The following is a 15,984-nucleotide window of genomic DNA, read 5'->3' on the forward strand; positions in this document are numbered from 1 at the left end:
AATGGAGGCTTTGGAGAACAGTTTCTCAGGAAGGAGCAGGAGGACCAGGACTCAGCAGTGCCATGCTCAGTTTGTGACCATGCCAGGACTCCCCAGGATGCCTCCGATGACAGCCGCGTCTGCTCCGTCTCTTCATTTATCCTGTACAGAATGGCCAAATCAAACCTAACAAGCAGCAATCAGCAGGCAAGTGGTGCTGGCCCTGCAGAGAGCCCCAGCGTGGTGCCCAGGGACTGGCCCCTTGTCTGTGGAACAGTCTCAGGGCTTCAGCTGGGGGCTTAGAGAGCCACAATCCCCCCACTCCAGAGAATAAATCAGAGCATGGATTTGACTCAGCTAAATTCCTGAGCAGTGGCACATCCAAGCTGGCATATTAAAAGCAACTGAAAACAACCCCCCAGTGAGATCTGTGATGTCACTGCCCCAATTTCTGTGGCTGTGCTCATGAAAGAATAAGATTAAACCAGATTTTTGTCTTCAAAGGTAGAATGCCTAGCATGGGACTCCATCCTTTCCTCTCCAGCACAGGCTTCTTCTAGACTTTTTAAGACTCTTAAATCAGAAATTGCAGCTAATTCAGCCTGGTGCACTCACATATTCATATTTTTTCTTGAAGTTACAAATGCTTTCATTAAAATATGAAAATGTGGCAAATGTGAAATGGAATTAATCAATTTTAATAATAAATTCCATCTATCTCAGTTAAAACTTGATCTATGGAAACATAATAGACGTTGCCTTCCCTCCACACTATTTCCCCATTGCTACTTTGCAATTAATTAGAGGCTTCAATGGAACACAGTTCCTGCCACCTATTAAGGAAAAATCCATATATTAAATCCACATCATCTCTAGTCCCTCAGACTTGCTTAAATATTTTGGATTTATCTGAAAATTGAGCGGAAGTGGTGGGTAGAACATCCCCACCCGTTCAGACACTTGGTAAAGTGTCGGCACACTGAGACTGGCTACAAGCAGGACTTGCATCCTCTGCTGGCATTGTATAGGAAAAGAGCAGAGCATAAAGGGCCAGGAGGATTTGTTTGTGCAAAGGTTTTACTTAAGAAGGTTCTGGCCCTAGAGAAAATGGGAAAATTCTGAGACCCTTCTCTATGTCACACTGTAGCTGCAAATGAAAACAACTGACCTCAGATCACAATGCTGTTCAGAGGGGTTCAGTTTGTCCACCTCCAAGACTATCCCTCTCTCTCTGCTATGCCAGGCACTAGTGGGTGTCTATCAGAGTGTCTGTGTGCTGGTTAAGGGGCATTTCAAAATATAGATGATGTATTGCTGCATGTGAGGAGCTCTGTCAGGACGGGTGGCTCTATCTTCAGCCTCTTCATCAATTACTTCATTTCACCACCATTCCTGCACAAGGATACAGTGGCCATTCGTCTTCCCTGCTCCATGGATCCTGGTAGAACTAACTGAACTGTACCTCTGGACTGCTCATGGGCAAAGAGCAAGCAAAAAATTAACAGCTCTGGCCAACAAATCAGCCTGGCAGGCTGGATACAGAGAAACCACAACACTTCATCACTCCTGCCACTATGACTGGGAGCTCTTCACATTGCCAACCACTGCAGGACCCAGTCTTGCATTTCTGAGAGCTGGATAGCAGAGTATTCAGCCATGGAACATTCACAACCGTGAGGCCATGTGGCAGTGCAGGCCCAGCACTGCCTGAGGTTCAGGTACTGCAGCGTCAAAGAGACTTGCCCTTCCTCTGGCTTTCACAGGCCCATCTGTTACTTGCAGGGTGCCAGGACCCTTGGACCTGGTCTGTGACCCAGCTCCTGCCTAAATAACCAAGAGCTAGGGCAGATGAAGGTCTCTGGGGCTGGGGCAGATGAAGGTCTCTTGTTGCTTTTGCAGCTGAAGATCTCTGTTGCTGTAGTAGATCCCTTCCTCCTTTGTCCACATCTCGAAAGCAGAGAGCTCCAGCAGCCTGATTCAGGGCATCATCACCAGTACCCAAACAATACCCTGCACATCAAATATAAAATCAGCCATTCAGATGCTGTGTCAGGATACTTAAGGTCAAAGTAGGGTGCAGGCAGTGACTACTACTAAAATATGCTAATGCTACTTAATGACTGCATACTTTATACCATACTCCAGGCATTAAAATTAGTACAATTTAATGAGCACTCTGCTCTCTTGATAATTTCAGTGAATGATCTACTTCTTAGCAAAAAAGTTTAAGAACAAAGCTCCACTTTTTGTAAGATAAAAACAGTGCATTACATCAGGGGTAACAGCAGCACTTTGAACCCCCTTGGTGCATGTGAGTGAACTCTGTTGTTTGAAAGCAAAGCCTCCTTTGTACCCCTTTGCAATCACGTTCCAGAAGTCAGGTTTTGGTTTGTACTTGACACATGAATCCTGCCCCTAATGCTTTGTGAGGAGCAGTAATGAAGAAAAACTGCTGTGTGGACTGGATTCATTACACATTTCATTTTAACTAGGTTACAGTTCGAGACCTCCCAGCAGGGAACTGCTACTCTTTCACTGATCCACACATTATCACATTTGATGGATGGTGAGTATTCTACTTTGAAATCATTTGGCTCAATTACTGCACTTTTTAGTTTCTGGATGTGGCATGTGTTTGGTTTTACATTAGAATATCAAAAGAGCATTGTACTGGTTGGCTTAAAGTGATTAATGTAGCACTGCAGAACCATAAACATTTCCCTTCCAGCTGCTTATACTTTAACAAAAGACCTAGAAACAGATTCATCTTGAAGCTCCAGTTTCTGAGGAGGAATAATTTTCACAAGACAAAGGTCGGATTCCAAAATGTCCTTCAAAGTAACCATCATTAATGGCTCTGGAGGCTGTCTACACCATGTGACATTGTGCTAGTGACATCCTAGTTCCACACAGGAAAGCCAGCATGCAGGGACAGCCTGGTGCTTCCCAGCAGTCTAGTGACCCCTGGTGCAAGGTCACTCAGCCCCAGGATGCTCCTGCATTCTTCTGTTCTGTGCACAGCTGCATCTCTGCACAGTGCTGACAGTCATAATCACAACCAGAACCCCACAAAGATGGCCAGGCTGTGTCAGGTGGAAAAGGTCCAGAAATGGTAAGTGGCAAGCACCAGGGTAAGAGTGCAGAGCCAAGGATGTGAATCCCCCTGCCCTGCCCAGATGTCTTCCTAGCTGCTTAAAGACTGACTGAGCCAGCAGTGGTGTCTGTGTTTGGCAGCCTGTACTGTACAGAGCTTTGCTCCACCTAATCACTCCTGAATCTCTTTAGCCCAGCTGAAAGTAACTGAAAGTTTGTAAAGCTTGCACCTGGCAGCTCTGATCCAAAGCTGCTCATGATTTCAGCTCACATTCCAGGTTCGTCCTGCCGCCGTTAACTTCCTGACACACAGATAATGACTGGAGGCACACGGTGTCCACAGGGGCTCCCAGCCCTGATGTTCTAATTTGGGTATCCTAATGTCCCAGTTTCAGTCCAGCATGCTCTGGAGGTAGCATCTGAAATGACTTCAAAGCTGGGGAACTCTCGCTTAGATGTGAGTAAGAAAGGCAAGGCAGGGGCTCCATTAAAGGTCATCTGTCTGCTCCAGATAGAGATTTCCCCTATGCTGGGTGCTCTCAGCTAGCAGATTATCTCTGCACACCCAGGGCTGTCCAGCTGCCCTCCAGCCTTGCCAAGCACCACTTATAATGTGGTCAATCACATCTTTCATTGCTCCATGCATGGGAGCTGCAGAAGAGTTGTAAGAGGTGCAAAGACATTCCCATGGCTCATGTAGCCACAGTTATTTCTACTCTGGGGTATTACCCTAGATGAGAACATTACTTCAGACCCCTCTATACATTTGCACTCTGACATACTACCTTCTGGTTTAGGGCTAGGAATGGACAGTGAGCTGCCAGGCTGTTGTGTTTAGGAAGCCATAAATTACTGAGAAGTGCCTCTTGGAATGGAGCAATTCTTCCAGCCACCTAGCACATTTTTACTTTGCTTCCAGGGGAAAAAAGGGCTACCATCAACCCAGGCAATTTTATTTGAATAACTCACTTTGCAGCCCTGTAACTGGCAGCAGACAGAAATGCTTACAAGCAGTTCATGATTCTGTTTGAGCAGAGGGAGTTTGGACAAGCCTGTCCTTCTGTGGCACCCTGCCTCCCACTCACACAGCCCTGCAACAGAACAATCCCAGGATTGGCTTGGCCCCTGGCGAACTGCACATCCCTTCCTTGTGGATGTGCCTTCCTTACTGCTCTGTCCAGGGTAGCTTTAAATGAGCCAAGCTGACAGGGCTTCAGCAATCTCAGTAGCCAGATTATTGCACTAAGGCAGATCACTGCTTGAGATTCAGCCAAGTTTCCTACCCATCATTTCACAGTCCCATTACTCCTACTTATATTCTTATTTATTATTGTAAATAATTTCTCTTTCAATTATTGTAATGATTATGCCACCCTATTACACATCAGTTAAGCAGCTTCTCTGTCTGCCTGTCCAAAAGAATGTTAGCATGCTAGGAAAGGATCTTAGAGCTCCCTATTTAAGGTGTGGGATGACACAGAGGGAGGGCACTGAGGTGCTCCCCTCGGGTCATGAATGGGTACATGGTGGGAGACTGTGTTTGAAATGAAGTGCAGAAACATCGCACAAAACTCTGTGGGCTCAAGAAGAAATGATGAGTGTCCCGTAACAATACAAAAGCACCAGGAAGAGAAGAGAAAAAGCTAAGAGAAACAGCCAGGAAGTCTGAAGCAATATGCTGAGTCTGCTGCTAAATCAGTTTTACTAAGAGATGAGTAGACAGAAGACTACAGGAACAGATGCTTGAGAGAGATAAACTCCTTACGGAAGGATAAACTCACCCAGACAACACTGATCTAGTTGAGGATGTCCTTCCTTACTGCAGAGGGTTTGGACTAAATGACCTGCAGAGCTCCCTTCCAACCCAGACCATTCTATGATTCTGTGAGTGGAGCATCAGTTTGGGGCATTCAGAGCTACATCAACCATAAGGGATCTGTAGGCACAGGCTCAGGTGAGAACATCACACAGGAAAGAAACATCCAAAATGAGTCAGAGAACTGAAGGAAACAGTGACCTTCACTCACCTCTGTGTGGCTGCAAAGGTGGCAGCAAACAAAGTCAACAGACTATCAAAACTGCTTCTGAAATCAACAGCAGAGCAACAGTCAAAAAACGCAAGCCAAGGACATCCACTTGTTCCACCACAAAGCCTATGGTGGAACAGCAGACCCCAAGATCAAAATGTGCTGTGGGTGAGTGGTAATCAGTTGTTTCCTGCCACCCACTCACATCCTGGGGATGCTCACAGGACTGTCACATGAAGAGCAAGGGGAAATCTGAGGCTGGGGAACATTGCCAACAGCAGAAGGTAGCAGGCAGGCACATAAACATTTTCCTGCCTTCCACAGAGCCCCTTACCTTCCTTGACTTGCCCACTGGCAATAGGGAAGAGAAGGAGAAATGCACAGCTGGGAAGCATGGAAGAAAACAAACATGGAAACAGAAAACCACAACCTTCTTTGCTTTCCAAAATGTAAATGAGAAGTACTTCAAGTGTAGCATATTGATTTGAATAATTTCTGTAGCAGGTTTGTTGGAAAGTGAAAAGTGGCACAAAAAGCAAAGACTGGAAGGTTTGCTTGGTAGTAAAACCTTCCTACAGCAATGGTCCCATGTCATGTACAGGCCCCTTGATGGCATTTCCCAGTCATGCTTCTGGCTCCTACAGTGATGCTTTCCCTGGTTTCCAGTCTGACCTGAGCTCACTGTGCATGGGAGGCAGTGAGGCAGTCATTAGGAAACTGAGACAGCCAGCTCCACTTTTAATGACACCCCCCCCACACACACCTTTGGCCTGCCTCCTGCTAATGTATTTCTGTAGAAAGACCTCTCTTGCCATCTTGTCATCCCTTTGCCCAAAGGAAGTGATGGCAAATCAAAGCAGGTGTCACATTTTATACTCCCAGCACAATGGGTCTGTGTGTCAGAGCAGAGATGTGAAACAGCTTCCATTATACTTGCTGAAGCCCAGAGAGGGCACTGCCTTTCTACAGCAAAGGACCTGCTCAGCTAAACAGATGGGAGAGCCTGGGAAAGCAAAAGTGGAGCCCTCATTGCTAGTTATGGCACATTACAAATACAAAAGCCTTTCAGGCTATAAATTGTAGATTCTTAAATCCAAAGTACTAGCTTAAAGCTAAATGTGTAGAAAATCCCTTTAAGGCAAAATGTTTAAAAGGGAAATATTTCTTATTGATGAACTAGCTATCATTGGTGTTAGTTTGCATTTCACCTTAGAAGAGGCAAAGAGGTTTTTCAGCTTTCTCAGGCATTTCTGCTAAGCCATCCATCAGGGGCAGTGGCACCACTTCTGCACAATGCCACAGCTTCTGCCTGGCTCTGATGACATCCACCACAGTGGCCCACAGCTCAGTCATTCTAGGGGCTGTAGAGGTTTCTCTATCCACAGCCTGACACACCTGTGTCCACCACAGTGGCCCACAGTGACTGCCAGACACAACCCAACACCAATGCTCCCCGAGAACACCATGGCCAGTCCTTAGTGAGGAGTGCCCTGAAACGGGACAACACCCTCCAGCATCACCCAGCACTACCTAGGGTCACAACTAGCATGAAATAGTTCTTACCAGCAAGGAAGGAGGGAACCTAGAGAGACACAGCAACACCTCAAATGATTTGTTGGCAAAACTGTGGTGGGAAGTCTTTAGGAGCAGCCAGAACAGTGACTGAATTAATCAAAAGCTGCAGTGTAGCTTGGTGAATAGTAAGTGCATCATGTTAGGCACTCAAATGCTACCAGCAGAAACTGTTTACATTTATTTATATCCCCTTCTGCCCCTCTCTTCTGGTAAACCAACAGAAATTGTTCTCATAGCATCTCACTGCCAAAGACTTCAGACTGTTTCATAGTGGTTGGATTAAAAGCACAACTTACTTACAGAATCACAGAATTGTCAGGGATGGAAGGGACCTCAAGCATCATCCAGTTCCAACCCCCTGCCATGGGCAGGCACGCCTCACACTAGATCAGGTTGCTCAGAGCCACATCCAGCCTGGCCTTCCTGCTTTGGTGCCACAGGCTGTTCCTTAACTGTTGTCCACGGAACCATTATCACCATTACAGTTGTATAAACACCAAAGAAGTTCACCTGCCTACATTCAATTACCCATTCAAGTAATTCAAAGGCAGCTGAAAGCCTCTATTTAGACACACTGCAGATTTGTTATGTGCTCTGCAATCTATGCCATACCTTAATTGAAGGACTCTAAGTGACTTGCAGGAGAATTGGACTGGGTCCACTGTCAGTGCTTATTAAGCAGTAAAGAGCTCCCATAACTGCCACGATATTTATATGCAGATGCTAACACAGCCTTATCTACCAGATCCAGCTGATTGGCCTGGCCTCAGCCACTCTGCTGCATTCTTTCCCACCAAGCTCTCTAAATACTTTTCCTTCTAAGCTCCTCCTGGTGAAGGAAACTGGAGGGTAATTCTCATAAAGCATCCTGTCTCCTCTGCCTCTCCTGTGAAAATATCCAAATGGAGCTGGTACTTGATGGCAGAAGAGATTATCTATTTTTCGTGTTGTCCTTAGCTCTAATCAATCTCAGCAGCAGCATCTGCACAGGGTGCTCAGGATTTATGGCTCTGATTAGAAAATAAAGATGAGACAGAGCCATCCAAAACCTCATCATTTTATGGCCAACATAACTAAGTTCCTCAAGAGGAAAGATAAACTCAGATGTGCTTCCTCGCAAGGAAAAGCAGTTGGGGGTTTCAAACCACATAGCTTTCCCTGGCTTTCATTCTGAAGAGCAATAAAATGCAGATACTGACATGTTAAAACCTCTTGGTTCTTGAGCTGCTCTGTGCAGGAAATATGAACAGGCTGAAAGAACACTGGGGCTGGTACAGCAGTGCTTATCAATGACCCTGCTGTTTAGCTGAGGCACTTCATACCTTGCTTTGTGTGTGGGGGGGTTTATATAGAAAAGAATAACACTTATTGTTACAAGCTTAGAAGCTTACTGAGTTTCAAACTAAACTCCCTGCCTGTAAAGGAGGTATAATAAACCACTGTTATTTACAGAGGGCAGCTGTTGGCTTGTGAAGAGGAAACTCCATCTATAAAGGGTACAGCTGCTGTTTTCTGTTGTACATCACATTGGACTCAAAGGGAGTAAGAATTAGCCAAGCTTATGGAGTGAGGAAACAAAGAAGGAGAAGAGGCTGCTCTCACAGGTCCCTGTTGTGGAAGCCCAGGGGGCTGCAGGCAGGAGGAGCTTTACTTGGCTGATGTGAAGGGGAAACACTTGCAAAGTGATTAAAGTTCTTCTGCTCATGGCCTGGCTCAGATGGAGCAAAGCCTTTGTGTACAGAGCAGTTCTGCACCATGAAACCATCCTGTCCTGTCACACTGTATTCTGCTCTGCATTGGGAAAATTGGGTTCACAAATATCTAGGCTCAGAAAATTACAGAATCATTTAGGTTGGAAGGGACTTTGACGCTCACAGAGTGTAATCAGAGGAGAAGTTGGTTTATTTTGCCCTTGTGAGGTGATACTTTATTTAAACATCAGTATTTTATCAGTGCTCAATATAGTAATATCCCACATGGCAGGTCCAATATAGTTTGGATAAACTGGATAAAGGCATTTCCCACCAGAGCAGACATTTTCTACTACAGTATCTATATCTAGCTCCAGAATGTTAGCAAGTGATCTCACTTTCCTGAAACCTTCACATTCTGGCTACAAGACAAAGCCAATGCCAAAATAATGTACATTTGTGGTGAGAGTTCAGATTTGTTTGGGACTGGAGTGCTGACAGCTCCTGGGACAAGCAGCAAACCTTTTTCTACAAAGCTCCAGGATCCCTCTGGTGCTGCACCAGAAAGATCACTAAGAGCTCTTGTGCTCAGGAAGTTTCTGAAAAAGCTTTCATCATAGCTGTTTATTTGAACTGAACTCTCTGGAAGTTCATCTGTCATTAAAGCTGCACTATATTAAAAAGGGAGGAAAAAAATCACCTTCCCTTATTTGATAGCTTAGCCCTATGATCAATAGAAAACTGCTTTTTTGCCAGAAGAAAACTCCAAGAAAGCTCCATTAGAAGACAAAAAATAAATTAAGTATGCATAATAAATAAATAAAGGGGGGGGGGGGAAGCATTTAAAATAAAAAAATGCAGTGATCCAAGTCTAGTAGGGAACACCTGGTAAGAAGGGCACAGGTAAGGTGATTTTCATAGTAAAGAATTAGGAAAGAATAATTTTCACACTGAAGACTTATGACAGATAATGATACAGATGATTTTCATAATAAAGAATCTGAAGCAATTACTTTTTGTTTTGCTTTGTTATTGTTCAGGCTGTGTCTGAGTCACAGCAGGACAAAGCCAAGGCCTTGTTTCACCTTGGGTGCAAAGGGTAAGCTGCACCGCACAGGATGTGCTGCAAAGAGAAGTCGAGCAGCCAGGCAATGCGCCAGCCAAGCACTCAGGCATCTGTTACTGACAAGTCCCCACGTGGTGCTAACAAACCTACAGAAGCCCTCAAGAAGGGCAGAGCAGAAGCCACTTAAGCAGGCAGAGATTAAACTGAAGCATTTTCCTGAGCACTTGGCTAGGTTGGGGATTTGCACATTCCCCTGCCCCAGGCAAAGAAAGTTTACTGGGTATTGCAGGCTAATTTGTCCAAAGTTTCCTGCCTTTAATCTCTTCCAATTTTTAAATCAGAATACCTCCAGGGAAGAGTGTGTTTGACAAGACTCCAGCACCTTCTGAGGGGAAGCCAAGGAAAACTTACTGCAGATGTTGGAAGGAGGGAAGGAGAGCACAGAGCCCATGGCCATGAATGTGCTGAGCGCCTTCCAGACTCCCTGCCGTCTGTCCTCTGCATGCCACCATGGGCACATGGATCACACCTCTGCCATCCCCTATCTAGATGTTACCTCAGTTTGTCACTCACACAGACACAAAGTCTGCTCTGGGGAAAGATGAAGCAGTTGGCCAAGACTTTTGATCAGAGACACCTGCCCAAAGCAGTCCAAAAGCGAGGCAGCCCCGGGGCCCAGCTGAAGCCCCATGCACACCATGCTTCCATGGGAAGCAGCAGTTCCACTGGCTCCAAGCCAGCAGGAGACCTCAGGAGAGCAAAAAGGCAAGGAGGTCATGATGAGTACTCATCCTTTCACCCAGGGCACGCTCCGAGCCAGACAGACTCCCAGACCTCTGCCTGTTTTTTCCCAGAGGATTACTTCGAAGGGATCCAGACGAACCTTCCACCTGCCTGGCCCACTCCCAAAGGCCTGACTGCTGCCAAAGCTCAGGAGATCTGCCACCAAAGTCTTGCCAATTCCACCACTGCCTTAGCGTGCAAAGAGCTCCTTGGAAAACAGGCATGAGGCAGTTGCTATCTGCCTCCTAGATCTGCAGCTGAAGGGTAAGGTGGCTGGGCTGAGGGCACTGACAGCCCTGCTGGAAAATGAGTGAAAGAAGAGTGCTGGGAAACAGAGATGCAGTGGCTGATGGAGGAGGCCAGCAGGAGATCCTCAGGGCCCTGCACTGCTCTGAGCTGTGCCACAGCCATGGACAATGCACTGAGCTGGGCTGCCAGTGCTCTGGAGGCCACAGCTCCTACGACTGCAGCACTGCCAACAGAAAGTAAAAAATTCTGTTTGTTCCTCTCCATCCTTCTGTGGGTTCAGAATTATCAGCTAAAACATCTCCCAGAGTTGTTTGCTTTGCAAACAGTGCTTCCAGTAAGGGATTTGATGAATTAGTAATCAGGTTTTGACCTTGAAGAGCTGATCAAAATATCTGGTTGGCTGGTCCTTCACTTTTTCGCCTCAGTAACTTTTTAAAAATGGATTTTACAAGCCTCTTAGCGAATTGGTTTTGCAGAAGTGATTTTCTTTACATCTGATCTATCACCAGCATGCTGACAAGAAAGATTCTGACCAAAACAAAAAAAAAAAAGAGAGGGTCTTGCTCACCTCATGGTCAATATTCATGTTAACACTGCATGGATACTTCTTTTTCTCCCTGATCAGCAGAGAATAAAATCTGAAAATTAACTTCAAACACTGTACTAGTAACAAAAAAAACACTAAATTAAGAGTGACAAAAGGAACAGGGAACATTGTTAAAGGCATAGAAGAGCAGCAGGATGAGTTCAAAGCTGCAGAGCTGGTTCTGCAGATGTTTGTGGATTGCATTTCCACAGCAGCCTCTCCCACTAGATTTGCTGCTTCTTTGCAGCTCAGTCCTACCACAGATCAGTCCAAGCCCAGTGTGGCTACTGACAGGGTTTGAAACCAAGTACTTGCAAAATGTTGCCATCAGTTTCACAGCGTAAGCCCTGCCTCAAAGCACAGGAGCTTATGCCTGGCCTTACAAAGAAGTGCATCTCAGCTTAGCTTGAGCTAAGCTGAGATGACAAGGTGTGCTCTCCCAACCCAGCTCAGCTGTGGCTTTCCTGCACTGCTCAGGCTAATGGACACTATTCTGTATTTAGGACAGGTCAAGCTCACATCTGGGGTCAGTTGTCAGGGCTCAGCTGAGACACCTGCAGCTCCATCCAGTGCCAGGAGCTCCTCTGGTACCCACAGACATTTACAAGCTGGGATGGGGTTGCCCATGAGCTTCACAGCAAAGCTGTCCTCAGCATGGATTTAGAGAGGTTAAAACATATCCTGACATCTGGGGGTTGTTAATGGCAGGCTAAAATTTGCAGGATCATCTCCTAAAGTTGGGGGAACCTCTCCCACGAAGAACAACTGACAGCAGTGGCTGTGAAGCCAGCTGAGCAACCTTGCACCAGTTGTGTGACATCCAGTTCAGTGTGCAACTTCATTTCCCTGTGCTACAGGGAGGACAGATTTTGAACTCCTATTTTACTTCACTGTGGTTGAAATCCCTCAGATTAGAGAGAAATACCTTCAGTATGACCTTTCAGATAACAGCTAATGGCACCTTGTCTTCCTGCTGCAACATCAAATACAACCAAGGCCAGAGCAGAGAGCATGCCCTGGTTTGCACAGGGAGGTGAGAAGTAGAAAGCAAACATACCTCAGCTGAGGAGAACACAGCAGAGGCCACCACCACTGCCCACTCTGCCTGCTTTGTCCAGCTCTCACTGCCTCCTCTTCACTGTGCTGCAGCTGAGGAAGAGGTGCTGGTTGGCCTTTGCTTCAAATCTCTTCTCTTTTAGGAGTCTTTGGCCTGTTAGAGTTCAAAGTTCCTGAAAGAATTCCCTCCAGTTTTCCAAAGGTCATGAGTATCCTAGCTCCTCCCAGATGACTCCTGCTCCCTCCAGCACCACTCATCTCCCCTCTGCTCTGCTGTTCCAAGGCTCCCAGGTGGCCTTGGCCTCCACTGCATGAGGGCTGCTGCACAGAAGCTGAGGTTTTAGCATGAGCATCCTGGCACTCAGCCTGGTGCCCCTGGGAAGGGAGCTTGGTGTGGGACCCACAGAATAACTCCCTGTGGCAATTAGGAAAGGAGAAATTTCCCTTACTGTTTATGTTGCTCCATTTGCTGGAGGAGAGTTTGTTGGTGTCAGGACAAAACTGACACTGACAGCTTCAGCAGTTCTCCTAACACAAGGCAAAAGCTCTTTTCCAAAATTCCCAGGCAGTTTTCCCCAGCATTTCAAGAGCAAACTCTGATTTCAAATGGACTGGCCCTTGTTCCCTCTATCCTCCTCTACACATTACCCCACATTACCCTACCTGCAGCTAAGGACTTGCTCTTTTTTAACTAATCTCTGTAAAATTTGCCTGTGGGTGTAAACTTGCAGTACAAACTTAGTTTTATTTTCATTTAAGAAGCCCCACAGGATCTACTGGTACCATGTATTACAGATTCACACAGATTGCATTGGATTGGGAGAGACCTCAAAGCTCATCTTGTCCAACTTCCCTGCAGGCAGCAGGGACAGCTCCAGCCAGAGCAGGCTGCCCAGGGACACATCCAGGCTGATCTTGAATGTCTCCATGGAGGGGACCTCAACCACAGCCCTGGGCAGCCTGTTCCAGTGTCTCCCCACCCTCACTGTGCAGAACTTCCTCCTGATGTCCAACCTAACTCTGCCCTGCTCCAGCTCCAAACCATTGCCCCTTGTCTTATCCCCACAGCCTCTTCTGAAGAGTCTCTCCCCAGCCTGCCGGTAGGTCCCCTGCAGATATTGAAATGCAGCTCTAAGGTCTCCCTGGAGCCTTCTCTTCTCCAGGCTGAACAGCCCCAACTCTCCCAGCCTGTCCCCACAGGGGAGGTTCTCCAGCCCCCTGACCACCTTTGTGGCCTTTTCTGGACCCTCTTCATCAGGTCTATGTCTCCCTTGTGTTGGAGGCCCCAGAACTAAACACAGCACTGCAGGTGAGTGTCCCCAGAGCAGAGCAGAGGGGCAGGACCCCCTCTCTAAAGCTGCTGTCCACGCCAGGCTGTGATTCCTCAAAGAGAAGAATGCTTTCTAGCTAAGTGCAGCTCAGAAAGCAGAGGCAATTGCCATCCTGAGCCATCCGTGGGTTTTTTTGTCTTGAGGGAAGGCAGCAGCACAGCTGTCTGAAGCACAGAACATCCTTCCAGGGGTGCACCTGACCCAGTGAACACTGACCAGTGAATGCTTTCCCTTTTCCCACCATATCAGTGAGACTGGAAGCTGCTCTTTCATCGGCAGCTGCCCCCCTCCAGAGGTCCAGAACAGCTGTCACTCAATGCATTCCACACCACCACTGTGCACTGGGAACTCATTTGTTGGTGCAAAAGAAAACCAGAAAAACCCCATCCAAATGTCACAGCTATTAACAAGGCTACTGGCAATAACTTTAATCACTAAAATCTTCCCTGCAAAACACAGATTTTTTTTTTCTAGTTCTACTCTTATCTAGCAGCTTGCAAAGAGTAAAATCTGAACCTGCAGCACAGGCCCCTCAGCCCATGCAAACCTCTCAGCTGTTTATTGCATGAAAATGAAGGTATTAAAGAGGAACTGCTGTTTGCCCAACTTCCTTGTAGGGAATACAACTACTCAGCAATTCATTGTGTGCTCCACTTTCTAAAGTAAATATTTATTCAAAACATTTTACAGTCTGGTTTTCATTCAAAAGGAGGGTGGGATAGAGTCACAGAGGGCGTGGCGGAGAGGCAGCTGCTTAAGCAAATGTGTTAAAAAAAACCAAACAAGTAACCAACCAAAACCAACAACAAACCCCAAACAACCAAGCAAAAAAAAGCAAGCAAGCAACCCACGAAAACCATCCAACCAACCAAAAAAACCCAGCCAACCAACCAAACAAGAAAAAAACAACAAAACCGCCACAGCCTAAGCAAAGCAAACCCAAACCTACACCACACAGCTGCCCACAGACTAACGAAAACAGAATCCAGCAACATTTTGGAGAGTTTGTTTCTGTTTAAGAAGGGATCCTCTTTCATACCAAAACCTGGGGCTTGGTTGTTTTGCTTTGGTTCAGATTAATGTTGGGTTTGTTCCTGAAAAGGAAGACACTAAAAATAAACAGAACCCATTCCCTGACTAGACATCCCTCAGACATCATGGTATTTATTAAAGGGGACCAAGAGAGACCAGGAGAGCTGCAAATACCTCTGGGGAATGTACCTTAGGATCCATAAATTGCTGTAGCTTGTCTCTTGCTGAAGCACACTGCCAGAACGATCCTCAGCCTCTCCATGTGCTGGGTGTGTGAGCAGCAGCAGGAGCTGCCCCCGACGAAGGCTGTCAGCACATCAGAGCTTCCCTCAGCCTGGGGGAGAGAACCTTGCAGATTAACTGCTAATCATGTCCAGTGGATACTCACCAAGAGTTCAGAGCCTAATGACTGCAGATGTCTTTTCTCTCACACTGATTGCCGAGAGCTTGACCTTACCTCTGTGCAGCAGCCTCTGAGTGCTCCTACTGCACACAGAACCTGCACTGTGACCTGGCTGTCAGCAAACACTTCCTCCCCTAAGCACTGACACAGGCCCATGCTCATTGAAACAAAGCACTCCGGAATTGTCCACAGCCTCTCTTCCACTTCAGACAGTTTATGTTTGCCTTGCAACAGCCAAAGTCAGAGGTCTGCACCCTGGAAACTGCTTTCAGAAGCAGACTCCTGCAGGGTGGTTGAAAACACAAAGGTCTGAATCCAGTCCCCTGGAGTAACCTTCTCTGGCTTTAGGGTCCTGTGGAGAAGCATTTGGAATGGTATTGTGTCCTGACAGGAGAGTCACCAATTTAATGTGACTAATTTGGGCTGAATTCCTAATACCAGACATAAAAGCTTCCTTGAAGAAGAAACTAAGATCAGGAAGAATCTTCCGGTCACATTCCTCCTCCTTGACACTGGACTGGGGAATCAGCAGTACATGCTGGTATACAACCACACTAGGTGGCTCCACACCAGAGCTCAGCAGTGAGCAGGATCTGGCCACTGTCTATGCCTTCTACCACTGGTACAGAGATAAGAGCATGGAGAAGAGTTTCAAGTTCAAGCTGACTTTGAGCAAAACTGAGAAAAAAGTATTCCAGAAAACTTAACCCCAAGGTAAGAGCTGGCATGGCATGCTCCAGCTGCAGGAGCTCCTTTGTCTTCTCTGTACCTGTAGAGAAGAGAAAAGTTGGTCTCAGCATTAGAGGAAAGGGAACAGTACTGCCAGTCTGAGGTGACCAAATGTGGTAGGTGCAACAAGCTCCCATGACAGACTGTGAATTAATTTCTGATCCATCTAAAATACTCTGTGTACAGAAATGCAGAAGCTGTGCTGCTGGTTTTGCAAAGCAGGTCTGTGCACCCAGCCAGAGATCAGGTTCCCTACGAGGGGAAATGAAATCTTTGTGCTGGCACACCAGCCACTGCAGCACTGTAGCACTCAGAAAAGGCCAGTGTGAGGTGTCCCTGCCCATGGCAGGGGGGTTGGAACTAGATGATCCTTGTGGTCCCTTC

General features: G+C 46.6%; 1 pseudogene; it reads left to right on the top strand.

Annotated features, from left to right (window-relative positions):
* The window catches only part of LOC128967230 (von Willebrand factor D and EGF domain-containing protein-like), a 193,543-nt pseudogene that overhangs the window by 66,492 nt on the left and 111,067 nt on the right, over positions 1-15,984 (top strand).

The sequence above is a fragment of the Indicator indicator genome, chromosome 5, assembly GCF_027791375.1.
Source record: "Indicator indicator isolate 239-I01 chromosome 5, UM_Iind_1.1, whole genome shotgun sequence".
Taxonomy (NCBI): domain Eukaryota; kingdom Metazoa; phylum Chordata; class Aves; order Piciformes; family Indicatoridae; genus Indicator; species Indicator indicator.